Source organism: Pungitius pungitius, unplaced genomic scaffold (genome assembly GCF_949316345.1).
Source record: "Pungitius pungitius unplaced genomic scaffold, fPunPun2.1 scaffold_34, whole genome shotgun sequence".
NCBI classification, from domain to species: domain Eukaryota; kingdom Metazoa; phylum Chordata; class Actinopteri; order Perciformes; family Gasterosteidae; genus Pungitius; species Pungitius pungitius.
In genome coordinates, this window is record NW_026909849.1 from 16,630 (window position 1) to 37,693 (window position 21,064).

A 21,064-nucleotide genomic window follows, 5' to 3' on the forward strand; every position below is an offset into this window, starting at 1 on the left:
AAAATTGAAGCAGTTCTTAGCATTGGCAAGAGAGGTTCCTAAAGCCTGAAGGTAACTTTACTTTTCTTCACTGGCAATTCTAACATGTTGGGTTAGCACCTGTATTTCAACGGCTAAATTACAAACAATAGTATGCCAATCGTAAATGTTGATCAACACTAATTTAGCAATCATGAAACGGAATCATTTTGGATAATATTGTCTAATTTCCTTTCATATCCAACGTTAAAACAACACTAAACAGGCATCTCTTCAACAATGTGATATTCTTTTTGTAATTTGTAGGTGTACAATCTGCGGCGCTCGGCGGCTTTCGGAGAGAGAAGTGAAAAAGCTTACGGCACCTGGGATTCCCAGGCGGTCTTCCATCCAGGTACTAACCAGGCCCTGCTCTGTTTAGCTTCCGAGATCAGACGAGATCGGGCGGAACCAGAGAGGTATGGCCGTAAGCTGCTTTTTATCTTTTTCCTAATCCTTTATAATGCGTCAATGAATTATGATACGCCTGCCGTTGGCCTCTTTATGTGGGTTAAATAAGGGTATGCAAAGAAGGCTGTGACATCCCATGCCGAAAATTGGATGGACTAGAGAAGACCCGCCCAGGGGTCCCAGCCAATCGGTGATGGCCATTGCAGTCCCCGCCACCTCAAATGGCCTGACGATGGTATGGACGTAAGCCACCTTTCATCTTCTTCCTATTGCATCTCTTCTACAATGTGAATTTTTTTTTGGAATTGTGTAGGTGTACAATTTACGGCGCTGGGCGGCTTTCAGAGAGAGAAGTGAAAAAGCTTACGGCATCTGGGATTCCCAGGCGGTCTTCCATCCAGGTACTAACCAGGCCCTGCTCTGCTTAGCTTCCGAGATCAGACGAGATCGGGCGCAACCAGAGAGGTATGGCCGTAAGCTGCTCTTTATCTTTTTCCTAATCCTTTATAATGCGTCAAAAAATTATGTCACGCCTGCCGTTGGCATCTTTGTGTGGGTTAAATAAGGGTATGCAAAGAAGGCTGTGACATCCTATGCCGAAAATTGGATGGACTAGAGAAGACCCGCCCAGGAGTCCCAGCCAATCGGTGGATGGCCATTGCAGTCCCCGCCACCTCAAATGGCCTGACGATGGTATGGACGTAAGCCACCTTTCATCTTCTTCCTATTGCATCTCTTCTACAATGTGAAATGCTTTTTACAATTGTGTAGGTGTACAATCTGCGGCGCTGGGCGGCTTTCGGAGAGAGAAGTGAAAAAGCTTACGGCACCTGGGATTCCCAGGCGGTCTTCCATCCAGGTACTAACCAGGCCCTGCTCTGCTTAGCTTCCGAGAGCAGACGAGATCGGGCGGAACCAGAGAGGTATGGCCATAAGCTGCTTTTCATCTTTTTCCTAATCCTTTAAAACGTGTCAAAGATAATCAGAAGTTTCTTTTTCTAAAATTGAAGCAGTTCTTAGCATTGGCAAGAGAGGTTCCTAAAGCCTGAAGGTAACTTTACTTTTCTTCACTGGCAATTCTAACATGTTGGGTTAGCACCTGTATTTCAACGGCTAAATTACAAACAATAGTATGCCAATCGTAAATGTTGATCAACACTAATTTAGCAATCATGAAACGGAATCATTTTGGATAATATTGTCTAATTTCCTTTCATATCCAACTTTAAAACAGGTGTACAATCTACGGCGCTGGGCGGCTTTCGGAGAGAGAAGTGAAAAAGCTTACGGCACCTGGGATTCCCAGGCGGTCTTCCATCCAGGTACTAACCAGGCCCTGCTCTGCTTAGCTTCCGAGATCAGACGAGATCGGGCGGAACCAGAGAGGTATGGCCGTAAGCTGCTTTTAATCTTTTTCCTAATCCTTTAAAACGTGTCAAAGATAATCAGAAGTTTCTTTTTCTAAAATTGAAGCAGTTCTTAGCATTGGCAAGAGAGGTTCCTAAAGCCTGAAGGTAACTTTACTTTTCTTCACTGGCAATTCTAACATGTTGGGTTAGCACCTGTATTTCAACGGCTAAATTACAAACAATAGTATGCCAATCGTAAATGTTGATCAACACTAATTTAGCAATCATGAAACGGAATCATTTTGGATAATATTGTCTAATTTCCTTTCATATCCAACTTTAAAACAGGTGTACAATCTACGGCGCTGGGCGGCTTTCGGAGAGAGAAGTGAAAAAGCTTACGGCACCTGGGATTCCCAGGCGGTCTTCCATACAGGTACTAACCAGGCCCTGCTCTGCTTAGCTTCCGAGATCAGACGAGATCGGGCGGAACCAGAGAGGTATGGCCGTAAGCTGCTTTTTATCTTTTTCCTAATCCTTTAAAACGTGTCAAAGATAATCAGAAGAGTTTCTTTTTCTAAAATTGAAGCAGTTCTTAGGATTGGCAAGAGAAGTTCCTAAAACCTGAAGGTAACTTTACTTTTCTTCACTGGCAATTCTAACAAGTTGGGTTAGCACCTGTATTTCAACGGCTAAATTACAAACAAAAGTATGCCAATCGTAAATGTTGATCAACACTAATTTAGCAATCATGAAACGGAATCATTTTGGATAATATTGTCTAATTTCCTTTCATATCCAACGTTAAAACAACACTAAACAGGCATCTCTTCAACAATGTGATATTCTTTTTGTAATTTGTAGGTGTACAATCTGCGGCGCTCGGCGGCTTTCGGAGAGAGAAGTGAAAAAGCTTACGGCACCTGGGATTCCCAGGCAGTCTTCCATCCAGGTACTAACCAGGCCCTGCTCTGTTTAGCTTCCGAGATCAGACGAGATCGGGCGGAACCAGAGAGGTATGGCCGTAAGCTGCTTTCCATCTTTTTCCTAATCCTTTATAATGCGTCAAAAAATTATGTCACGCCTGCCGTTGGCATCTTTGTGTGGGTTAAATAAGGGTATGCAAAGAAGGCTGTGACATCCTATGCCGAAAATTGGATGGACTAGAGAAGACCCGCCCAGGAGTCCCAGCCAATCGGTGGATGGCCATTGCAGTCCCCGCCACCTCAAATGGCCTGACGATGGTATGGACGTAAGCCACCTTTCATCTTCTTCCTATTGCATCTCTTCTACAATGTGAAATGCTTTTTACAATTGTGTAGGTGTACAATCTGCGGCGCTGGGCGGCTTTCGGAGAGAGAAGTGAAAAAGCTTACGGCACCTGGGATTCCCAGGCGGTCTTCCATCCAGGTACTAACCAGGCCCTGCTCTGCTTAGCTTCCGAGAGCAGACGAGATCGGGCGGAACCAGAGAGGTATGGCCATAAGCTGCTTTTCATCTTTTTCCTAATCCTTTAAAACGTGTCAAAGATAATCAGAAGTTTCTTTTTCTAAAATTGAAGCAGTTCTTAGCATTGGCAAGAGAGGTTCCTAAAACCTGAAGGTAACTTTACTTTTCTTCACTGGCAATTCTAACATGTTTGGTTAGCACCTGTATTTCAACGGCTAAATTACAAACAATAGTATGCCAATCGTAAATGTTGATCAACACTAATTTAGCAATCATGAAACGGAATCATTTTGGATAATATTGTCTAATTTCCTTTCATATCCAACGTTAAAACAACACTAAACATGCATCTCTTCAACAATGTGATATTCTTTTTGTAATTTGTAGGTGTACAATCTGCGGCGCTCGGCGGCTTTCGGAGAGAGAAGTGAAAAAGCTTACGGCACCTGGGATTCCCAGGCGGTCTTCCATCCAGGTACTAACCAGGCCCTGCTCTGCTTAGCTTCCGAGAGCAGACGAGATCGGGCGGAACCAGAGAGGTATGGCCGTAAGCTGCTTTTTATCTTTTTCCTAATCCTTTATAATGCGTCAATGAATTATGACACGCCTGCAGCTGGCATCTTTGTGTGGGTTAAATAAGGGTATGCAAAGAAGGCTGTGACATCCCATGCCGAAAATTGGATGGACTAGAGAAGACCCGCCCAGGGGTCCCAGCCAATCGGTGAATGGCCATTGCAGTCCCCGCCACCTCAAATGGCCTGACGATGGTATGGACGTAAGCCACCTTACATCTTCTTCCTATTGCATCTCTTCTACAATGTGAATTTTTTTTTACAATTGTGTAGGTGTACAATTTACGGCGCTGGGCGGCTTTCAGAGAGAGAATTGAAAAAGCTTACGGCACCTGGGATTCCCAGGCGGTCTTCCATCCAGGTACTAACCAGGCCCTGCTCTGCTTAGCTTCCGAGATCAGACGAGATCGGGCGGAACCAGAGAGGTATGGCCGTAAGCTGCTTTTCATCTTTTTCCTAATCCTTTAAAACGTGTCAACGATAATCAGAAGTTTCTTTTTCTAAAATTGAAGCAGTTCTTAGCATTGGCAAGAGAGGTTCCTAAAGCCTGAAGGTAACTTTACTTTTCTTCACTGGCAATTCTAACATGTTGGGTTAGCACCTGTATTTCAACGGCTAAATTACAAACAAAAGTATGCCAATCGTAAATGTTGATCAACACTAATTTAGCAATCATGAAACGGAATCATTTTGGATAATATTGTCTAATTTCCTTTCATATCCAACGTTAAAACAACACTAAACAGGCATCTCTTCAACAATGTGATATTCTTTTTGTAATTTGTAGGTGTACAATCTGCGGCGCTCGGCGGCTTTCGGAGAGAGAAGTGAAAAAGCTTACGGCACCTGGGATTCCCAGGCGGTCTTCCATCCAGGTACTAACCAGGCCCTGCTCTGCTTAGCTTCCGAGACCAGACGAGATCGGGCGGAACCAGAGAGGTATGGCCGTAAGCTGCTTTTCATCTTTTTCCTAATCCTTTAAAACGTGTCAAAGTTAATCAGAAGTTTCTTTTTCTAAAATTGAAGCAGTTCTTAGCATTGGCAAGAGAGGTTCCTAAAGCCTGAAGGTAACTTTACTTTTCTTCACTGGCAATTCTAACATGTTGGGTTAGCACCTGTATTTCAACGGCTAAATTACAAACAATAGTATGCCAATCGTAAATGTTGATCAACACTAATTTAGCAATCATGAAACGGAATCATTTTGGATAATATTGTCTAATTTCCTTTCATATCCAACGTTAAAACAGGTGTACAATCTGCGGCGCTCGGCGGCTTTCGGAGAGAGAAGTGAAAAAGCTTACGGCACCTGGGATTCCCAGGCGGTCTTCCATCCAGGTACTAACCATGCCCTGCTCTGCTTAGCTTCCGAGATCAGACGAGATCGGGCGGAACCAGAGAGGTATGGCCGTAAGCTGCTTTTTATCTTTTTCCTAATCCTTTATAATGCGTCAATGAATTATGATACGCCTGCCGTTGGCATCTTTGTGTGGGTTAAATAAGGGTATGCAAAGAAGGCTGTGACATCCCATGCCGAAAATTGGATGGACTAGAGAAGACCCGCCTAGGGGTCCCAGCCAATCGGTGAATGGCCATTGCAGTCCCCGCCACCTCAAATGGCCTGACGATGGTATGGACGTAAGCCACCTTTCATCTTCTTCCTATTGCATCTCTTCTACAATGTGAATTTTTTTTTTGGAATTGTGTAGGTGTACAATTTACGGCGCTGGGCGGCTTTCAGAGAGAGAAGTGAAAAAGCTTACGGCACCTGGGATTCCCAGGCGGTCTTCCATCCAGGTACTAACCAGGCCCTGCTCTGCTTAGCTTCCGAGACCAGACGAGATCGGGCGGAACCAGAGAGGTATGGCCGTAAGCTGCTTTTCATCTTTTTCCTAATCCTTTAAAACGTGTCAAAGTTAATCAGAAGTTTCTTTTTCTAAAATTGAAGCAGTTCTTAGCATTGGCAAGAGAGGTTCCTAAAGCCTGAAGGTAACTTTACTTTTCTTCACTGGCAATTCTAACATGTTGGGTTAGCACCTGTATTTCAACGGCTAAATTACAAACAATAGTATGCCAATCGTAAATGTTGATCAACACTAATTTAGCAATCATGAAACGGAATCATTTTGGATAATATTGTCTAATTTCCTTTCATATCCAACGTTAAAACAGGTGTACAATCTGCGGCGCTCGGCGGCTTTCGGAGAGAGAAGTGAAAAAGCTTACGGCACCTGGGATTCCCAGGCGGTCTTCCATCCAGGTACTAACCATGCCCTGCTCTGCTTAGCTTCCGAGATCAGACGAGATCGGGCGGAACCAGAGAGGTATGGCCGTAAGCTGCTTTCCATCTTTTTCCTAATCCTTTAAAACGTGTCAAAGATAATCAGAAGTTTCTTTTTCTAAAATTGAAGCAGTTCTTAGGATTGGCAAGAGAGGTTCCTAAAGCCTGAAGGTAACTTTACTTTTCTTCACTGGCAATTCTAACATGTTGGGTTAGCACCTGTATTTCAACGGCTAAATTACAAACAATAGTATGCCAATCGTAAATGTTGATCAACACTAATTTAGCAATCATGAAACGGAATCATTTTGGATAATATTGTCTAATTTCCTTTCATATCCAACGTTAAAACAACACTAAACATGCATCTCTTCAACAATGTGATATTCTTTTTGTAATTTGTAGGTGTACAATCTGCGGCGCTCGGCGGCTTTCGGAGAGAGAAGTGAAAAAGCTTACGGCACCTGGGATTCCCAGGCGGTCTTCCATCCAGGTACTAACCAGGCCCTGCTCTGTTTAGCTTCCGAGATCAGACGAGATCGGGCGGAACCAGAGAGGTATGGCCGTAAGCTGCTTTTTATCTTTTTCCTAATCCTTTATAATGCGTCAATGAATTATGATACGCCTGCCGTTGGCATCTTTGTGTGGGTTAAATAAGGGTATGCAAAGAAGGCTGTGACATCCCATGCCGAAAATTGGATGGACTAGAGAAGACCCGCCCAGGAGTCCCAGCCAATCGGTGGATGGCCATTGCAGTCCCCGCCACCTCAAATGGCCTGACGATGGTATGGACGTAAGCCACCTTTCATCTTCTTCCTATTGCATCTCTTCTACAATGTGAAATGCTTTTTACAATTGTGTAGGTGTACAATCTGCGGCGCTGGGCGGCTTTCGGAGAGAGAAGTGAAAAAGCTTACGGCACCTGGGATTCCCAGGCGGTCTTCCATCCAGGTACTAACCAGGCCCTGCTCTGCTTAGCTTCCGAGATCAGACGAGATCGGGCGGAACCAGAGAGGTATGGCCGTAAGCTGCTTTTAATCTTTTTCCTAATCCTTTAAAACGTGTCAAAGATAATCAGAAGTTTCTTTTTCTAAAATTGAAGCAGTTCTTAGCATTGGCAAGAGAGGTTCCTAAAGCCTGAAGGTAACTTTACTTTTCTTCACTGGCAATTCTAACATGTTGGGTTAGCACCTGTATTTCAACGGCTAAATTACAAACAATAGTATGCCAATCGTAAATGTTGATCAACACTAATTTAGCAATCATGAAACGGAATCATTTTGGATAATATTGTCTAATTTCCTTTCATATCCAACTTTAAAACAGGTGTACAATCTACGGCGCTGGGCGGCTTTCGGAGAGAGAAGTGAAAAAGCTTACGGCACCTGGGATTCCCAGGCGGTCTTCCATACAGGTACTAACCAGGCCCTGCTCTGCTTAGCTTCCGAGATCAGACGAGATCGGGCGGAACCAGAGAGGTATGGCCGTAAGCTGCTTTTTATCTTTTTCCTAATCCTTTAAAACGTGTCAAAGATAATCAGAAGAGTTTCTTTTTCTAAAATTGAAGCAGTTCTTAGGATTGGCAAGAGAAGTTCCTAAAACCTGAAGGTAACTTTACTTTTCTTCACTGGCAATTCTAACAAGTTGGGTTAGCACCTGTATTTCAACGGCTAAATTACAAACAAAAGTATGCCAATCGTAAATGTTGATCAACACTAATTTAGCAATCATGAAACGGAATCATTTTGGATAATATTGTCTAATTTCCTTTCATATCCAACGTTAAAACAACACTAAACAGGCATCTCTTCAACAATGTGATATTCTTTTTGTAATTTGTAGGTGTACAATCTGCGGCGCTCGGCGGCTTTCGGAGAGAGAAGTGAAAAAGCTTACGGCACCTGGGATTCCCAGGCAGTCTTCCATCCAGGTACTAACCAGGCCCTGCTCTGTTTAGCTTCCGAGATCAGACGAGATCGGGCGGAACCAGAGAGGTATGGCCGTAAGCTGCTTTCCATCTTTTTCCTAATCCTTTATAATGCGTCAAAAAATTATGTCACGCCTGCCGTTGGCATCTTTGTGTGGGTTAAATAAGGGTATGCAAAGAAGGCTGTGACATCCTATGCCGAAAATTGGATGGACTAGAGAAGACCCGCCCAGGAGTCCCAGCCAATCGGTGGATGGCCATTGCAGTCCCCGCCACCTCAAATGGCCTGACGATGGTATGGACGTAAGCCACCTTTCATCTTCTTCCTATTGCATCTCTTCTACAATGTGAAATGCTTTTTACAATTGTGTAGGTGTACAATCTGCGGCGCTGGGCGGCTTTCGGAGAGAGAAGTGAAAAAGCTTACGGCACCTGGGATTCCCAGGCGGTCTTCCATCCAGGTACTAACCAGGCCCTGCTCTGCTTAGCTTCCGAGAGCAGACGAGATCGGGCGGAACCAGAGAGGTATGGCCATAAGCTGCTTTTCATCTTTTTCCTAATCCTTTAAAACGTGTCAAAGATAATCAGAAGTTTCTTTTTCTAAAATTGAAGCAGTTCTTAGCATTGGCAAGAGAGGTTCCTAAAACCTGAAGGTAACTTTACTTTTCTTCACTGGCAATTCTAACATGTTTGGTTAGCACCTGTATTTCAACGGCTAAATTACAAACAATAGTATGCCAATCGTAAATGTTGATCAACACTAATTTAGCAATCATGAAACGGAATCATTTTGGATAATATTGTCTAATTTCCTTTCATATCCAACGTTAAAACAACACTAAACATGCATCTCTTCAACAATGTGATATTCTTTTTGTAATTTGTAGGTGTACAATCTGCGGCGCTCGGCGGCTTTCGGAGAGAGAAGTGAAAAAGCTTACGGCACCTGGGATTCCCAGGCGGTCTTCCATCCAGGTACTAACCAGGCCCTGCTCTGCTTAGCTTCCGAGAGCAGACGAGATCGGGCGGAACCAGAGAGGTATGGCCGTAAGCTGCTTTTTATCTTTTTCCTAATCCTTTATAATGCGTCAATGAATTATGACACGCCTGCAGCTGGCATCTTTGTGTGGGTTAAATAAGGGTATGCAAAGAAGGCTGTGACATCCCATGCCGAAAATTGGATGGACTAGAGAAGACCCGCCCAGGGGTCCCAGCCAATCGGTGAATGGCCATTGCAGTCCCCGCCACCTCAAATGGCCTGACGATGGTATGGACGTAAGCCACCTTACATCTTCTTCCTATTGCATCTCTTCTACAATGTGAATTTTTTTTTACAATTGTGTAGGTGTACAATTTACGGCGCTGGGCGGCTTTCAGAGAGAGAATTGAAAAAGCTTACGGCACCTGGGATTCCCAGGCGGTCTTCCATCCAGGTACTAACCAGGCCCTGCTCTGCTTAGCTTCCGAGATCAGACGAGATCGGGCGGAACCAGAGAGGTATGGCCGTAAGCTGCTTTTCATCTTTTTCCTAATCCTTTAAAACGTGTCAACGATAATCAGAAGTTTCTTTTTCTAAAATTGAAGCAGTTCTTAGCATTGGCAAGAGAGGTTCCTAAAGCCTGAAGGTAACTTTACTTTTCTTCACTGGCAATTCTAACATGTTGGGTTAGCACCTGTATTTCAACGGCTAAATTACAAACAAAAGTATGCCAATCGTAAATGTTGATCAACACTAATTTAGCAATCATGAAACGGAATCATTTTGGATAATATTGTCTAATTTCCTTTCATATCCAACGTTAAAACAACACTAAACAGGCATCTCTTCAACAATGTGATATTCTTTTTGTAATTTGTAGGTGTACAATCTGCGGCGCTCGGCGGCTTTCGGAGAGAGAAGTGAAAAAGCTTACGGCACCTGGGATTCCCAGGCGGTCTTCCATCCAGGTACTAACCAGGCCCTGCTCTGCTTAGCTTCCGAGACCAGACGAGATCGGGCGGAACCAGAGAGGTATGGCCGTAAGCTGCTTTTCATCTTTTTCCTAATCCTTTAAAACGTGTCAAAGTTAATCAGAAGTTTCTTTTTCTAAAATTGAAGCAGTTCTTAGCATTGGCAAGAGAGGTTCCTAAAGCCTGAAGGTAACTTTACTTTTCTTCACTGGCAATTCTAACATGTTGGGTTAGCACCTGTATTTCAACGGCTAAATTACAAACAATAGTATGCCAATTGTAAATGTTGATCAACACTAATTTAGCAATCATGAAACGGAATCATTTTGGATAATATTGTCTAATTTCCTTTCATATCCAACGTTAAAACAGGTGTACAATCTGCGGCGCTCGGCGGCTTTCGGAGAGAGAAGTGAAAAAGCTTACGGCACCTGGGATTCCCAGGCGGTCTTCCATCCAGGTACTAACCATGCCCTGCTCTGCTTAGCTTCCGAGATCAGACGAGATCGGGCGGAACCAGAGAGGTATGGCCGTAAGCTGCTTTCCATCTTTTTCCTAATCCTTTAAAACGTGTCAAAGATAATCAGAAGTTTCTTTTTCTAAAATTGAAGCAGTTCTTAGGATTGGCAAGAGAGGTTCCTAAAGCCTGAAGGTAACTTTACTTTTCTTCACTGGCAATTCTAACATGTTGGGTTAGCACCTGTATTTCAACGGCTAAATTACAAACAATAGTATGCCAATCGTAAATGTTGATCAACACTAATTTAGCAATCATGAAACGGAATCATTTTGGATAATATTGTCTAATTTCCTTTCATATCCAACGTTAAAACAACACTAAACATGCATCTCTTCAACAATGTGATATTCTTTTTGTAATTTGTAGGTGTACAATCTGCGGCGCTCGGCGGCTTTCGGAGAGAGAAGTGAAAAAGCTTACGGCACCTGGGATTCCCAGGCGGTCTTCCATCCAGGTACTAACCAGGCCCTGCTCTGTTTAGCTTCCGAGATCAGACGAGATCGGGCGGAACCAGAGAGGTATGGCCGTAAGCTGCTTTTTATCTTTTTCCTAATCCTTTATAATGCGTCAATGAATTATGATACGCCTGCCGTTGGCATCTTTGTGTGGGTTAAATAAGGGTATGCAAAGAAGGCTGTGACATCCCATGCCGAAAATTGGATGGACTAGAGAAGACCCGCCCAGGGGTCCCAGCCAATCGGTGAATGGCCATTGCAGTCCCCGCCACCTCAAATGGCCTGACGATGGTATGGACGTAAGCCACCTTTCATCTTCTTCCTATTGCATCTCTTCTACAATGTGAATTTTTTTTTGGAATTGTGTAGGTGTACAATTTACGGCGCTGGGCGGCTTTCAGAGAGAGAAGTGAAAAAGCTTACGGCATCTGGGATTCCCAGGCGGTCTTCCATCCAGGTACTAACCAGGCCCTGCTCTGCTTAGCTTCCGAGATCAGACGAGATCGGGCGGAACCAGAGAGGTATGGCCGTAAGCTGCTCTTTATCTTTTTCCTAATCCTTTATAATGCGTCAAAAAATTATGTCACGCCTGCCGTTGGCATCTTTGTGTGGGTTAAATAAGGGTATGCAAAGAAGGCTGTGACATCCTATGCCGAAAATTGGATGGACTAGAGAAGACCCGCCCAGGAGTCCCAGCCAATCGGTGGATGGCCATTGCAGTCCCCGCCACCTCAAATGGCCTGACGATGGTATGGACGTAAGCCACCTTTCATCTTCTTCCTATTGCATCTCTTCTACAATGTGAAATGCTTTTTACAATTGTGTAGGTGTACAATCTGCGGCGCTGGGCGGCTTTCGGAGAGAGAAGTGAAAAAGCTTACGGCACCTGGGATTCCCAGGCGGTCTTCCATCCAGGTACTAACCAGGCCCTGCTCTGCTTAGCTTCCGAGAGCAGACGAGATCGGGCGGAACCAGAGAGGTATGGCCATAAGCTGCTTTTCATCTTTTTCCTAATCCTTTAAAACGTGTCAAAGATAATCAGAAGTTTCTTTTTCTAAAATTGAAGCAGTTCTTAGCATTGGCAAGAGAGGTTCCTAAAGCCTGAAGGTAACTTTACTTTTCTTCACTGGCAATTCTAACATGTTGGGTTAGCACCTGTATTTCAACGGCTAAATTACAAACAATAGTATGCCAATCGTAAATGTTGATCAACACTAATTTAGCAATCATGAAACGGAATCATTTTGGATAATATTGTCTAATTTCCTTTCATATCCAACGTTAAAACAGGTGTACAATCTGCGGCGCTCGGCGGCTTTCGGAGAGAGAAGTGAAAAAGCTTACGGCACCTGGGATTCCCAGGCGGTCTTCCATCCAGGTACTAACCATGCCCTGCTCTGCTTAGCTTCCGAGATCAGACGAGATCGGGCGGAACCAGAGAGGTATGGCCGTAAGCTGCTTTCCATCTTTTTCCTAATCCTTTAAAACGTGTCAAAGATAATCAGAAGTTTCTTTTTCTAAAATTGAAGCAGTTCTTAGGATTGGCAAGAGAGGTTCCTAAAGCCTGAAGGTAACTTTACTTTTCTTCACTGGCAATTCTAACATGTTGGGTTAGCACCTGTATTTCAACGGCTAAATTACAAACAATAGTATGCCAATCGTAAATGTTGATCAACACTAATTTAGCAATCATGAAACGGAATCATTTTGGATAATATTGTCTAATTTCCTTTCATATCCAACGTTAAAACAACACTAAACATGCATCTCTTCAACAATGTGATATTCTTTTTGTAATTTGTAGGTGTACAATCTGCGGCGCTCGGCGGCTTTCGGAGAGAGAAGTGAAAAAGCTTACGGCACCTGGGATTCCCAGGCGGTCTTCCATCCAGGTACTAACCAGGCCCTGCTCTGTTTAGCTTCCGAGATCAGACGAGATCGGGCGGAACCAGAGAGGTATGGCCGTAAGCTGCTTTTTATCTTTTTCCTAATCCTTTATAATGCGTCAATGAATTATGATACGCCTGCCGTTGGCATCTTTGTGTGGGTTAAATAAGGGTATGCAAAGAAGGCTGTGACATCCCATGCCGAAAATTGGATGGACTAGAGAAGACCCGCCCAGGGGTCCCAGCCAATCGGTGAATGGCCATTGCAGTCCCCGCCACCTCAAATGGCCTGACGATGGTATGGACGTAAGCCACCTTTCATCTTCTTCCTATTGCATCTCTTCTACAATGTGAATTTTTTTTTGGAATTGTGTAGGTGTACAATTTACGGCGCTGGGCGGCTTTCAGAGAGAGAAGTGAAAAAGCTTACGGCATCTGGGATTCCCAGGCGGTCTTCCATCCAGGTACTAACCAGGCCCTGCTCTGCTTAGCTTCCGAGATCAGACGAGATCGGGCGCAACCAGAGAGGTATGGCCGTAAGCTGCTCTTTATCTTTTTCCTAATCCTTTATAATGCGTCAAAAAATTATGTCACGCCTGCCGTTGGCATCTTTGTGTGGGTTAAATAAGGGTATGCAAAGAAGGCTGTGACATCCTATGCCGAAAATTGGATGGACTAGAGAAGACCCGCCCAGGAGTCCCAGCCAATCGGTGGATGGCCATTGCAGTCCCCGCCACCTCAAATGGCCTGACGATGGTATGGACGTAAGCCACCTTTCATCTTCTTCCTATTGCATCTCTTCTACAATGTGAAATGCTTTTTACAATTGTGTAGGTGTACAATCTGCGGCGCTGGGCGGCTTTCGGAGAGAGAAGTGAAAAAGCTTACGGCACCTGGGATTCCCAGGCGGTCTTCCATCCAGGTACTAACCAGGCCCTGCTCTGCTTAGCTTCCGAGAGCAGACGAGATCGGGCGGAACCAGAGAGGTATGGCCATAAGCTGCTTTTCATCTTTTTCCTAATCCTTTAAAACGTGTCAAAGATAATCAGAAGTTTCTTTTTCTAAAATTGAAGCAGTTCTTAGCATTGGCAAGAGAGGTTCCTAAAACCTGAAGGTAACTTTACTTTTCTTCACTGGCAATTCTAACATGTTTGGTTAGCACCTGTATTTCAACGGCTAAATTACAAACAATAGTATGCCAATCGTAAATGTTGATCAACACTAATTTAGCAATCATGAAACGGAATCATTTTGGATAATATTGTCTAATTTCCTTTCATATCCAACGTTAAAACAACACTAAACATGCATCTCTTCAACAATGTGATATTCTTTTTGTAATTTGTAGGTGTACAATCTGCGGCGCTCGGCGGCTTTCGGAGAGAGAAGTGAAAAAGCTTACGGCACCTGGGATTCCCAGGCGGTCTTCCATCCAGGTACTAACCAGGCCCTGCTCTGCTTAGCTTCCGAGAGCAGACGAGATCGGGCGGAACCAGAGAGGTATGGCCGTAAGCTGCTTTTTATCTTTTTCCTAATCCTTTATAATGCGTCAATGAATTATGACACGCCTGCAGCTGGCATCTTTGTGTGGGTTAAATAAGGGTATGCAAAGAAGGCTGTGACATCCCATGCCGAAAATTGGATGGACTAGAGAAGACCCGCCCAGGGGTCCCAGCCAATCGGTGAATGGCCATTGCAGTCCCCGCCACCTCAAATGGCCTGACGATGGTATGGACGTAAGCCACCTTACATCTTCTTCCTATTGCATCTCTTCTACAATGTGAATTTTTTTTTACAATTGTGTAGGTGTACAATTTACGGCGCTGGGCGGCTTTCAGAGAGAGAATTGAAAAAGCTTACGGCACCTGGGATTCCCAGGCGGTCTTCCATCCAGGTACTAACCAGGCCCTGCTCTGTTTAGCTTCCGAGATCAGACGAGATCGGGCGGAACCAGAGAGGTATGGCCGTAAGCTGCTTTTTATCTTTTTCCTAATCCTTTATAATGCGTCAATGAATTATGATACGCCTGCCGTTGGCATCTTTGTGTGGGTTAAATAAGGGTATGCAAAGAAGGCTGTGACATCCCATGCCGAAAATTGGATGGACTAGAGAAGACCCGCCTAGGGGTCCCAGCCAATCGGTGAATGGCCATTGCAGTCCCCGCCACCTCAAATGGCCTGACGATGGTATGGACGTAAGCCACCTTTCATCTTCTTCCTATTGCATCTCTTCTACAATGTGAATTTTTTTTTTGGAATTGTGTAGGTGTACAATTTACGGCGCTGGGCGGCTTTCAGAGAGAGAAGTGAAAAAGCTTACGGCACCTGGGATTCCCAGGCGGTCTTCCATCCAGGTACTAACCAGGCCCTGCTCTGCTTAGCTTCCGAGACCAGACGAGATCGGGCGGAACCAGAGAGGTATGGCCGTAAGCTGCTTTTCATCTTTTTCCTAATCCTTTAAAACGTGTCAAAGTTAATCAGAAGTTTCTTTTTCTAAAATTGAAGCAGTTCTTAGCATTGGCAAGAGAGGTTCCTAAAGCCTGAAGGTAACTTTACTTTTCTTCACTGGCAATTCTAACATGTTGGGTTAGCACCTGTATTTCAACGGCTAAATTACAAACAATAGTATGCCAATCGTAAATGTTGATCAACACTAATTTAGCAATCATGAAACGGAATCATTTTGGATAATATTGTCTAATTTCCTTTCATATCCAACGTTAAAACAACACTAAACATGCATCTCTTCAACAATGTGATATTCTTTTTGTAATTTGTAGGTGTACAATCTGCGGCGCTCGGCGGCTTTCGGAGAGAGAAGTGAAAAAGCTTACGGCACCTGGGATTCCCAGGCGGTCTTCCATCCAGGTACTAACCAGGCCCTGCTCTGTTTAGCTTCCGAGATCAGACGAGATCGGGCGGAACCAGAGAGGTATGGCCGTAAGCTGCTTTTTATCTTTTTCCTAATCCTTTATAATGCGTCAATGAATTATGATACGCCTGCCGTTGGCATCTTTGTGTGGGTTAAATAAGGGTATGCAAAGAAGGCTGTGACATCCCATGCCGAAAATTGGATGGACTAGAGAAGACCCGCCCAGGGGTCCCAGCCAATCGGTGAATGGCCATTGCAGTCCCCGCCACCTCAAATGGCCTGACGATGGTATGGACGTAAGCCACCTTTCATCTTCTTCCTATTGCATCTCTTCTACAATGTGAATTTTTTTTTGGAATTGTGTAGGTGTACAATTTACGGCGCTGGGCGGCTTTCAGAGAGAGAAGTGAAAAAGCTTACGGCATCTGGGATTCCCAGGCGGTCTTCCATCCAGGTACTAACCAGGCCCTGCTCTGCTTAGCTTCCGAGATCAGACGAGATCGGGCGCAACCAGAGAGGTATGGCCGTAAGCTGCTCTTTATCTTTTTCCTAATCCTTTATAATGCGTCAAAAAATTATGTCACGCCTGCCGTTGGCATCTTTGTGTGGGTTAAATAAGGGTATGCAAAGAAGGCTGTGACATCCTATGCCGAAAATTGGATGGACTAGAGAAGACCCGCCCAGGAGTCCCAGCCAATCGGTGGATGGCCATTGCAGTCCCCGCCACCTCAAATGGCCTGACGATGGTATGGACGTAAGCCACCTTTCATCTTCTTCCTATTGCATCTCTTCTACAATGTGAAATGCTTTTTACAATTGTGTAGGTGTACAATCTGCGGCGCTGGGCGGCTTTCGGAGAGAGAAGTGAAAAAGCTTACGGCACCTGGGATTCCCAGGCGGTCTTCCATCCAGGTACTAACCAGGCCCTGCTCTGCTTAGCTTCCGAGAGCAGACGAGATCGGGCGGAACCAGAGAGGTATGGCCATAAGCTGCTTTTCATCTTTTTCCTAATCCTTTAAAACGTGTCAAAGATAATCAGAAGTTTCTTTTTCTAAAATTGAAGCAGTTCTTAGCATTGGCAAGAGAGGTTCCTAAAACCTGAAGGTAACTTTACTTTTCTTCACTGGCAATTCTAACATGTTTGGTTAGCACCTGTATTTCAACGGCTAAATTACAAACAATAGTATGCCAATCGTAAATGTTGATCAACACTAATTTAGCAATCATGAAACGGAATCATTTTGGATAATATTGTCTAATTTCCTTTCATATCCAACGTTAAAACAACACTAAACATGCATCTCTTCAACAATGTGATATTCTTTTTGTAATTTGTAGGTGTACAATCTGCGGCGCTCGGCGGCTTTCGGAGAGAGAAGTGAAAAAGCTTACGGCACCTGGGATTCCCAGGCGGTCTTCCATCCAGGTACTAACCAGGCCCTGCTCTGCTTAGCTTCCGAGAGCAGACGAGATCGGGCGGAACCAGAGAGGTATGGCCGTAAGCTGCTTTTTATCTTTTTCCTAATCCTTTATAATGCGTCAATGAATTATGACACGCCTGCAGCTGGCATCTTTGTGTGGGTTAAATAAGGGTATGCAAAGAAGGCTGTGACATCCCATGCCGAAAATTGGATGGACTAGAGAAGACCCGCCCAGGGGTCCCAGCCAATCGGTGAATGGCCATTGCAGTCCCCGCCACCTCAAATGGCCTGACGATGGTATGGACGTAAGCCACCTTACATCTTCTTCCTATTGCATCTCTTCTACAATGTGAATTTTTTTTTACAATTGTGTAGGTGTACAATTTACGGCGCTGGGCGGCTTTCAGAGAGAGAATTGAAAAAGCTTACGGCACCTGGGATTCCCAGGCGGTCTTCCATCCAGGTACTAACCAGGCCCTGCTCTGTTTAGCTTCCGAGATCAGACGAGATCGGGCGGAACCAGAGAGGTATGGCCGTAAGCTGCTTTTTATCTTTTTCCTAATCCTTTATAATGCGTCAATGAATTATGATACGCCTGCCGTTGGCATCTTTGTGTGGGTTAAATAAGGGTATGCAAAGAAGGCTGTGACATCCCATGCCGAAAATTGGATGGACTAGAGAAGACCCGCCTAGGGGTCCCAGCCAATCGGTGAATGGCCATTGCAGTCCCCGCCACCTCAAATGGCCTGACGATGGTATGGACGTAAGCCACCTTTCATCTTCTTCCTATTGCATCTCTTCTACAATGTGAATTTTTTTTTTGGAATTGTGTAGGTGTACAATTTACGGCGCTGGGCGGCTTTCAGAGAGAGAAGTGAAAAAGCTTACGGCACCTGGGATTCCCAGGCGGTCTTCCATCCAGGTACTAACCAGGCCCTGCTCTGCTTAGCTTCCGAGACCAGACGAGATCGGGCGGAACCAGAGAGGTATGGCCGTAAGCTGCTTTTCATCTTTTTCCTAATCCTTTAAAACGTGTCAAAGTTAATCAGAAGTTTCTTTTTCTAAAATTGAAGCAGTTCTTAGCATTGGCAAGAGAGGTTCCTAAAGCCTGAAGGTAACTTTACTTTTCTTCACTGGCAATTCTAACATGTTGGGTTAGCACCTGTATTTCAACGGCTAAATTACAAACAATAGTATGCCAATCGTAAATGTTGATCAACACTAATTTAGCAATCATGAAACGGAATCATTTTGGATAATATTGTCTAATTTCCTTTCATATCCAACGTTAAAACAACACTAAACATGCATCTCTTCAACAATGTGATATTCTTTTTGTAATTTGTAGGTGTACAATCTGCGGCGCTCGGCGGCTTTCGGAGAGAGAAGTGAAAAAGCTTACGGCACCTGGGATTCCCAGGCGGTCTTCCATCCAGGTACTAACCAGGCCCTGCTCTGCTTAGCTTCCGAGAGCAGACGAGATCGGGCGGAACCAGAGAGGTATGGCCGTAAGCTGCTTTTTATCTTTTTCCTAATCCTTTATAATGCGTCAATGAATTATGACACGCCTGCAGCTGGCATCTTTGTGTGGGTTAAATAAGGGTATGCAAAGAAGGCTGTGACATCCCATGCCGAAAATTGGATGGACTAGAGAAGACCCGCCCAGGGGTCCCAGCCAATCGGTGAATGGCCATTGCAGTCCCCGCCACCTCAAATGGCCTGACGATGGTATGGACGTAAGCCACCTTACATCTTCTTCCTATTGCATCTCTTCTACAATGTGAATTTTTTTTTACAATTGTGTAGGTGTACAATTTACGGCGCTGGGCGGCTTTCAGAGAGAGAATTGAAAAAGCTTACGGCACCTGGGATTCCCAGGCGGTCTTCCATCCAGGTACTAACCAGGCCCTGCTCTGTTTAGCTTCCGAGATCAGACGAGATCGGGCGGAACCAGAGAGGTATGGCCGTAAGCTGCTTTTTATCTTTTTCCTAATCCTTTATAATGCGTCAATGAATTATGATACGCCTGCCGTTGGCATCTTTGTGTGGGTTAAATAAGGGTATGCAAAGAAGGCTGTGACATCCCATGCCGAAAATTGGATGGACTAGAGAAGACCCGCCTAGGGGTCCCAGCCAATCGGTGAATGGCCATTGCAGTCCCCGCCACCTCAAATGGCCTGACGATGGTATGGACGTAAGCCACCTTTCATCTTCTTCCTATTGCATCTCTTCTACAATGTGAATTTTTTTTTTGGAATTGTGTAGGTGTACAATTTACGGCGCTGGGCGGCTTTCAGAGAGAGAAGTGAAAAAGCTTACGGCACCTGGGATTCCCAGGCGGTCTTCCATCCAGGTACTAACCAGGCCCTGCTCTGCTTAGCTTCCGAGACCAGACGAGATCGGGCGGAACCAGAGAGGTATGGCCGTAAGCTGCTTTTCATCTTTTTCCTAATCCTTTAAAACGTGTCAAAGTTAATCAGAAGTTTCTTTTTCTAAAATTGAAGCAGTTCTTAGCATTGGCAAGAGAGGTTCCTAAAGCCTGAAGGTAACTTTACTTTTCTTCACTGGCAATTCTAACATGTTGGGTTAGCACCTGTATTTCAACGGCTAAATTACAAACAATAGTATGCCAATCGTAAATGTTGATCAACACTAATTTAGCAATCATGAAACGGAATCATTTTGGATAATATTGTCTAATTTCCTTTCATATCCAACGTTAAAACAACACTAAACATGCATCTCTTCAACAATGTGATATTCTTTTTGTAATTTGTAGGTGTACAATCTGCGGCGCTCGGCGGCTTTCGGAGAGAGAAGTGAAAAAGCTTACGGCACCTGGGATTCCCAGGCGGTCTTCCATCCAGGTACTAACCAGGCCCTGCTCTGTTTAGCTTCCGAGATCAGACGAGATCGGGCGGAACCAGAGAGGTATGGCCGTAAGCTGCTTTTTATCTTTTTCCTAATCCTTTATAATGCGTCAATGAATTATGATACGCCTGCCGTTGGCATCTTTGTGTGGGTTAAATAAGGGTATGCAAAGAAGGCTGTGACATCCCATGCCGAAAATTGGATGGACTAGAGAAGACCCGCCCAGGGGTCCCAGCCAATCGGTGAATGGCCATTGCAGTCCCCGCCACCTCAAATGGCCTGACGATGGTATGGACGTAAGCCACCTTTCATCTTCTTCCTATTGCATCTCTTCTACAATGTGAATTTTTTTTTGGAATTGTGTAGGTGTACAATTTACGGCGCTGGGCGGCTTTCAGAGAGAGAAGTGAAAAAGCTTACGGCATCTGGGATTCCCAGGCGGTCTTCCATCCAGGTACTAACCAGGCCCTGCTCTGCTTAGCTTCCGAGATCAGACGAGATCGGGCGCAACCAGAGAGGTATGGCCGTAAGCTGCTCTTTATCTTTTTCCTAATCCTTTATAATGCGTCAAAAAATTATGTCACGCCTGCCGTTGGCATCTTTGTGTGGGTTAAATAAGGGTATGCAAAGAAGGCTGTGACATCCTATGCCGAAAATTGGATGGACTAGAGAAGACCCGCCCAGGAGTCCCAGCCAATCGGTGGATGGCCATTGCAGTCCCCGCCACCTCAAATGGCCTGACGATGGTATGGACGTAAGCCACCTTTCATCTTCTTCCTATTGCATCTCTTCTACAATGTGAAATGCTTTTTACAATTGTGTAGGTGTACAATCTGCGGCGCTGGGCGGCTTTCGGAGAGAGAAGTGAAAAAGCTTACGGCACCTGGGATTCCCAGGCGGTCTTCCATCCAGGTACTAACCAGGCCCTGCTCTGCTTAGCTTCCGAGAGCAGACGAGATCGGGCGGAACCAGAGAGGTATGGCCATAAGCTGCTTTTCATCTTTTTCCTAATCCTTTAAAACGTGTCAAAGATAATCAGAAGTTTCTTTTTCTAAAATTGAAGCAGTTCTTAGCATTGGCAAG

The 21,064-nt window shown here is 44.7% G+C and overlaps 44 non-coding genes across 44 annotated transcripts; all 44 read right to left on the reverse strand.

Annotated features, from left to right (window-relative positions):
• Positions 1-332: 332 nt before the first annotated feature.
• LOC134114289 (5S ribosomal RNA) lies at positions 333-451 on the reverse strand. Its single transcript, XR_009946655.1, has one exon. It is a non-coding gene; the product is annotated as a 5S ribosomal RNA (ribosomal RNA).
• A 338-nt stretch (positions 452-789) lies between these two features.
• On the reverse strand, positions 790-908 carry LOC134114370 (5S ribosomal RNA). Its single transcript, XR_009946736.1, has one exon. It is a non-coding gene; the product is annotated as a 5S ribosomal RNA (ribosomal RNA).
• Positions 909-1,247: 339 nt separating this feature from the next.
• Positions 1,248-1,366, reverse strand: LOC134114611 (5S ribosomal RNA). Its single transcript, XR_009946978.1, has one exon. It is a non-coding gene; the product is annotated as a 5S ribosomal RNA (ribosomal RNA).
• A 344-nt stretch (positions 1,367-1,710) lies between these two features.
• LOC134115163 (5S ribosomal RNA) lies at positions 1,711-1,829 on the reverse strand. The gene has a single exon (XR_009947525.1). It is a non-coding gene; the product is annotated as a 5S ribosomal RNA (ribosomal RNA).
• Positions 1,830-2,173: 344 nt separating this feature from the next.
• LOC134114391 (5S ribosomal RNA) lies at positions 2,174-2,292 on the reverse strand. The gene has a single exon (XR_009946757.1). It is a non-coding gene; the product is annotated as a 5S ribosomal RNA (ribosomal RNA).
• A 397-nt stretch (positions 2,293-2,689) lies between these two features.
• LOC134114573 (5S ribosomal RNA) lies at positions 2,690-2,808 on the reverse strand. The gene has a single exon (XR_009946940.1). It is a non-coding gene; the product is annotated as a 5S ribosomal RNA (ribosomal RNA).
• Positions 2,809-3,147: 339 nt separating this feature from the next.
• Positions 3,148-3,266, reverse strand: LOC134114612 (5S ribosomal RNA). Its single transcript, XR_009946979.1, has one exon. It is a non-coding gene; the product is annotated as a 5S ribosomal RNA (ribosomal RNA).
• A 395-nt stretch (positions 3,267-3,661) lies between these two features.
• LOC134114465 (5S ribosomal RNA) lies at positions 3,662-3,780 on the reverse strand. Its single transcript, XR_009946832.1, has one exon. It is a non-coding gene; the product is annotated as a 5S ribosomal RNA (ribosomal RNA).
• A 339-nt stretch (positions 3,781-4,119) lies between these two features.
• On the reverse strand, positions 4,120-4,238 carry LOC134115174 (5S ribosomal RNA). Its single transcript, XR_009947536.1, has one exon. It is a non-coding gene; the product is annotated as a 5S ribosomal RNA (ribosomal RNA).
• Positions 4,239-4,633: 395 nt separating this feature from the next.
• Positions 4,634-4,752, reverse strand: LOC134114433 (5S ribosomal RNA). Its single transcript, XR_009946799.1, has one exon. It is a non-coding gene; the product is annotated as a 5S ribosomal RNA (ribosomal RNA).
• Positions 4,753-5,096: 344 nt separating this feature from the next.
• Positions 5,097-5,215, reverse strand: LOC134114584 (5S ribosomal RNA). The gene has a single exon (XR_009946951.1). It is a non-coding gene; the product is annotated as a 5S ribosomal RNA (ribosomal RNA).
• A 340-nt stretch (positions 5,216-5,555) lies between these two features.
• On the reverse strand, positions 5,556-5,674 carry LOC134114434 (5S ribosomal RNA). The gene has a single exon (XR_009946800.1). It is a non-coding gene; the product is annotated as a 5S ribosomal RNA (ribosomal RNA).
• Positions 5,675-6,018: 344 nt separating this feature from the next.
• On the reverse strand, positions 6,019-6,137 carry LOC134114585 (5S ribosomal RNA). The gene has a single exon (XR_009946952.1). It is a non-coding gene; the product is annotated as a 5S ribosomal RNA (ribosomal RNA).
• Positions 6,138-6,532: 395 nt separating this feature from the next.
• LOC134114291 (5S ribosomal RNA) lies at positions 6,533-6,651 on the reverse strand. The gene has a single exon (XR_009946657.1). It is a non-coding gene; the product is annotated as a 5S ribosomal RNA (ribosomal RNA).
• Positions 6,652-6,990: 339 nt separating this feature from the next.
• On the reverse strand, positions 6,991-7,109 carry LOC134115185 (5S ribosomal RNA). Its single transcript, XR_009947547.1, has one exon. It is a non-coding gene; the product is annotated as a 5S ribosomal RNA (ribosomal RNA).
• Positions 7,110-7,453: 344 nt separating this feature from the next.
• LOC134114392 (5S ribosomal RNA) lies at positions 7,454-7,572 on the reverse strand. The gene has a single exon (XR_009946758.1). It is a non-coding gene; the product is annotated as a 5S ribosomal RNA (ribosomal RNA).
• A 397-nt stretch (positions 7,573-7,969) lies between these two features.
• Positions 7,970-8,088, reverse strand: LOC134114574 (5S ribosomal RNA). Its single transcript, XR_009946941.1, has one exon. It is a non-coding gene; the product is annotated as a 5S ribosomal RNA (ribosomal RNA).
• A 339-nt stretch (positions 8,089-8,427) lies between these two features.
• Positions 8,428-8,546, reverse strand: LOC134114613 (5S ribosomal RNA). Its single transcript, XR_009946980.1, has one exon. It is a non-coding gene; the product is annotated as a 5S ribosomal RNA (ribosomal RNA).
• A 395-nt stretch (positions 8,547-8,941) lies between these two features.
• LOC134114466 (5S ribosomal RNA) lies at positions 8,942-9,060 on the reverse strand. Its single transcript, XR_009946833.1, has one exon. It is a non-coding gene; the product is annotated as a 5S ribosomal RNA (ribosomal RNA).
• A 339-nt stretch (positions 9,061-9,399) lies between these two features.
• Positions 9,400-9,518, reverse strand: LOC134115196 (5S ribosomal RNA). The gene has a single exon (XR_009947558.1). It is a non-coding gene; the product is annotated as a 5S ribosomal RNA (ribosomal RNA).
• Positions 9,519-9,913: 395 nt separating this feature from the next.
• LOC134114436 (5S ribosomal RNA) lies at positions 9,914-10,032 on the reverse strand. Its single transcript, XR_009946802.1, has one exon. It is a non-coding gene; the product is annotated as a 5S ribosomal RNA (ribosomal RNA).
• A 344-nt stretch (positions 10,033-10,376) lies between these two features.
• On the reverse strand, positions 10,377-10,495 carry LOC134114586 (5S ribosomal RNA). Its single transcript, XR_009946953.1, has one exon. It is a non-coding gene; the product is annotated as a 5S ribosomal RNA (ribosomal RNA).
• Positions 10,496-10,890: 395 nt separating this feature from the next.
• Positions 10,891-11,009, reverse strand: LOC134114292 (5S ribosomal RNA). The gene has a single exon (XR_009946658.1). It is a non-coding gene; the product is annotated as a 5S ribosomal RNA (ribosomal RNA).
• Positions 11,010-11,348: 339 nt separating this feature from the next.
• LOC134114600 (5S ribosomal RNA) lies at positions 11,349-11,467 on the reverse strand. The gene has a single exon (XR_009946967.1). It is a non-coding gene; the product is annotated as a 5S ribosomal RNA (ribosomal RNA).
• Positions 11,468-11,806: 339 nt separating this feature from the next.
• On the reverse strand, positions 11,807-11,925 carry LOC134114615 (5S ribosomal RNA). Its single transcript, XR_009946982.1, has one exon. It is a non-coding gene; the product is annotated as a 5S ribosomal RNA (ribosomal RNA).
• Positions 11,926-12,269: 344 nt separating this feature from the next.
• LOC134114587 (5S ribosomal RNA) lies at positions 12,270-12,388 on the reverse strand. Its single transcript, XR_009946954.1, has one exon. It is a non-coding gene; the product is annotated as a 5S ribosomal RNA (ribosomal RNA).
• Positions 12,389-12,783: 395 nt separating this feature from the next.
• Positions 12,784-12,902, reverse strand: LOC134114293 (5S ribosomal RNA). The gene has a single exon (XR_009946659.1). It is a non-coding gene; the product is annotated as a 5S ribosomal RNA (ribosomal RNA).
• Positions 12,903-13,241: 339 nt separating this feature from the next.
• LOC134114371 (5S ribosomal RNA) lies at positions 13,242-13,360 on the reverse strand. Its single transcript, XR_009946737.1, has one exon. It is a non-coding gene; the product is annotated as a 5S ribosomal RNA (ribosomal RNA).
• A 339-nt stretch (positions 13,361-13,699) lies between these two features.
• On the reverse strand, positions 13,700-13,818 carry LOC134114616 (5S ribosomal RNA). The gene has a single exon (XR_009946983.1). It is a non-coding gene; the product is annotated as a 5S ribosomal RNA (ribosomal RNA).
• A 395-nt stretch (positions 13,819-14,213) lies between these two features.
• Positions 14,214-14,332, reverse strand: LOC134114467 (5S ribosomal RNA). Its single transcript, XR_009946834.1, has one exon. It is a non-coding gene; the product is annotated as a 5S ribosomal RNA (ribosomal RNA).
• Positions 14,333-14,671: 339 nt separating this feature from the next.
• Positions 14,672-14,790, reverse strand: LOC134114294 (5S ribosomal RNA). Its single transcript, XR_009946660.1, has one exon. It is a non-coding gene; the product is annotated as a 5S ribosomal RNA (ribosomal RNA).
• Positions 14,791-15,130: 340 nt separating this feature from the next.
• Positions 15,131-15,249, reverse strand: LOC134114437 (5S ribosomal RNA). Its single transcript, XR_009946803.1, has one exon. It is a non-coding gene; the product is annotated as a 5S ribosomal RNA (ribosomal RNA).
• A 395-nt stretch (positions 15,250-15,644) lies between these two features.
• Positions 15,645-15,763, reverse strand: LOC134114295 (5S ribosomal RNA). The gene has a single exon (XR_009946661.1). It is a non-coding gene; the product is annotated as a 5S ribosomal RNA (ribosomal RNA).
• A 339-nt stretch (positions 15,764-16,102) lies between these two features.
• LOC134114372 (5S ribosomal RNA) lies at positions 16,103-16,221 on the reverse strand. The gene has a single exon (XR_009946738.1). It is a non-coding gene; the product is annotated as a 5S ribosomal RNA (ribosomal RNA).
• A 339-nt stretch (positions 16,222-16,560) lies between these two features.
• LOC134114617 (5S ribosomal RNA) lies at positions 16,561-16,679 on the reverse strand. Its single transcript, XR_009946984.1, has one exon. It is a non-coding gene; the product is annotated as a 5S ribosomal RNA (ribosomal RNA).
• Positions 16,680-17,074: 395 nt separating this feature from the next.
• LOC134114468 (5S ribosomal RNA) lies at positions 17,075-17,193 on the reverse strand. Its single transcript, XR_009946835.1, has one exon. It is a non-coding gene; the product is annotated as a 5S ribosomal RNA (ribosomal RNA).
• A 339-nt stretch (positions 17,194-17,532) lies between these two features.
• On the reverse strand, positions 17,533-17,651 carry LOC134114296 (5S ribosomal RNA). Its single transcript, XR_009946662.1, has one exon. It is a non-coding gene; the product is annotated as a 5S ribosomal RNA (ribosomal RNA).
• A 340-nt stretch (positions 17,652-17,991) lies between these two features.
• Positions 17,992-18,110, reverse strand: LOC134114438 (5S ribosomal RNA). Its single transcript, XR_009946804.1, has one exon. It is a non-coding gene; the product is annotated as a 5S ribosomal RNA (ribosomal RNA).
• A 395-nt stretch (positions 18,111-18,505) lies between these two features.
• On the reverse strand, positions 18,506-18,624 carry LOC134114469 (5S ribosomal RNA). Its single transcript, XR_009946836.1, has one exon. It is a non-coding gene; the product is annotated as a 5S ribosomal RNA (ribosomal RNA).
• Positions 18,625-18,963: 339 nt separating this feature from the next.
• Positions 18,964-19,082, reverse strand: LOC134114297 (5S ribosomal RNA). Its single transcript, XR_009946663.1, has one exon. It is a non-coding gene; the product is annotated as a 5S ribosomal RNA (ribosomal RNA).
• Positions 19,083-19,422: 340 nt separating this feature from the next.
• LOC134114439 (5S ribosomal RNA) lies at positions 19,423-19,541 on the reverse strand. The gene has a single exon (XR_009946805.1). It is a non-coding gene; the product is annotated as a 5S ribosomal RNA (ribosomal RNA).
• A 395-nt stretch (positions 19,542-19,936) lies between these two features.
• LOC134114298 (5S ribosomal RNA) lies at positions 19,937-20,055 on the reverse strand. Its single transcript, XR_009946664.1, has one exon. It is a non-coding gene; the product is annotated as a 5S ribosomal RNA (ribosomal RNA).
• Positions 20,056-20,394: 339 nt separating this feature from the next.
• Positions 20,395-20,513, reverse strand: LOC134114373 (5S ribosomal RNA). The gene has a single exon (XR_009946739.1). It is a non-coding gene; the product is annotated as a 5S ribosomal RNA (ribosomal RNA).
• A 339-nt stretch (positions 20,514-20,852) lies between these two features.
• On the reverse strand, positions 20,853-20,971 carry LOC134114618 (5S ribosomal RNA). The gene has a single exon (XR_009946985.1). It is a non-coding gene; the product is annotated as a 5S ribosomal RNA (ribosomal RNA).
• Positions 20,972-21,064: the final 93 nt, after the last annotated feature.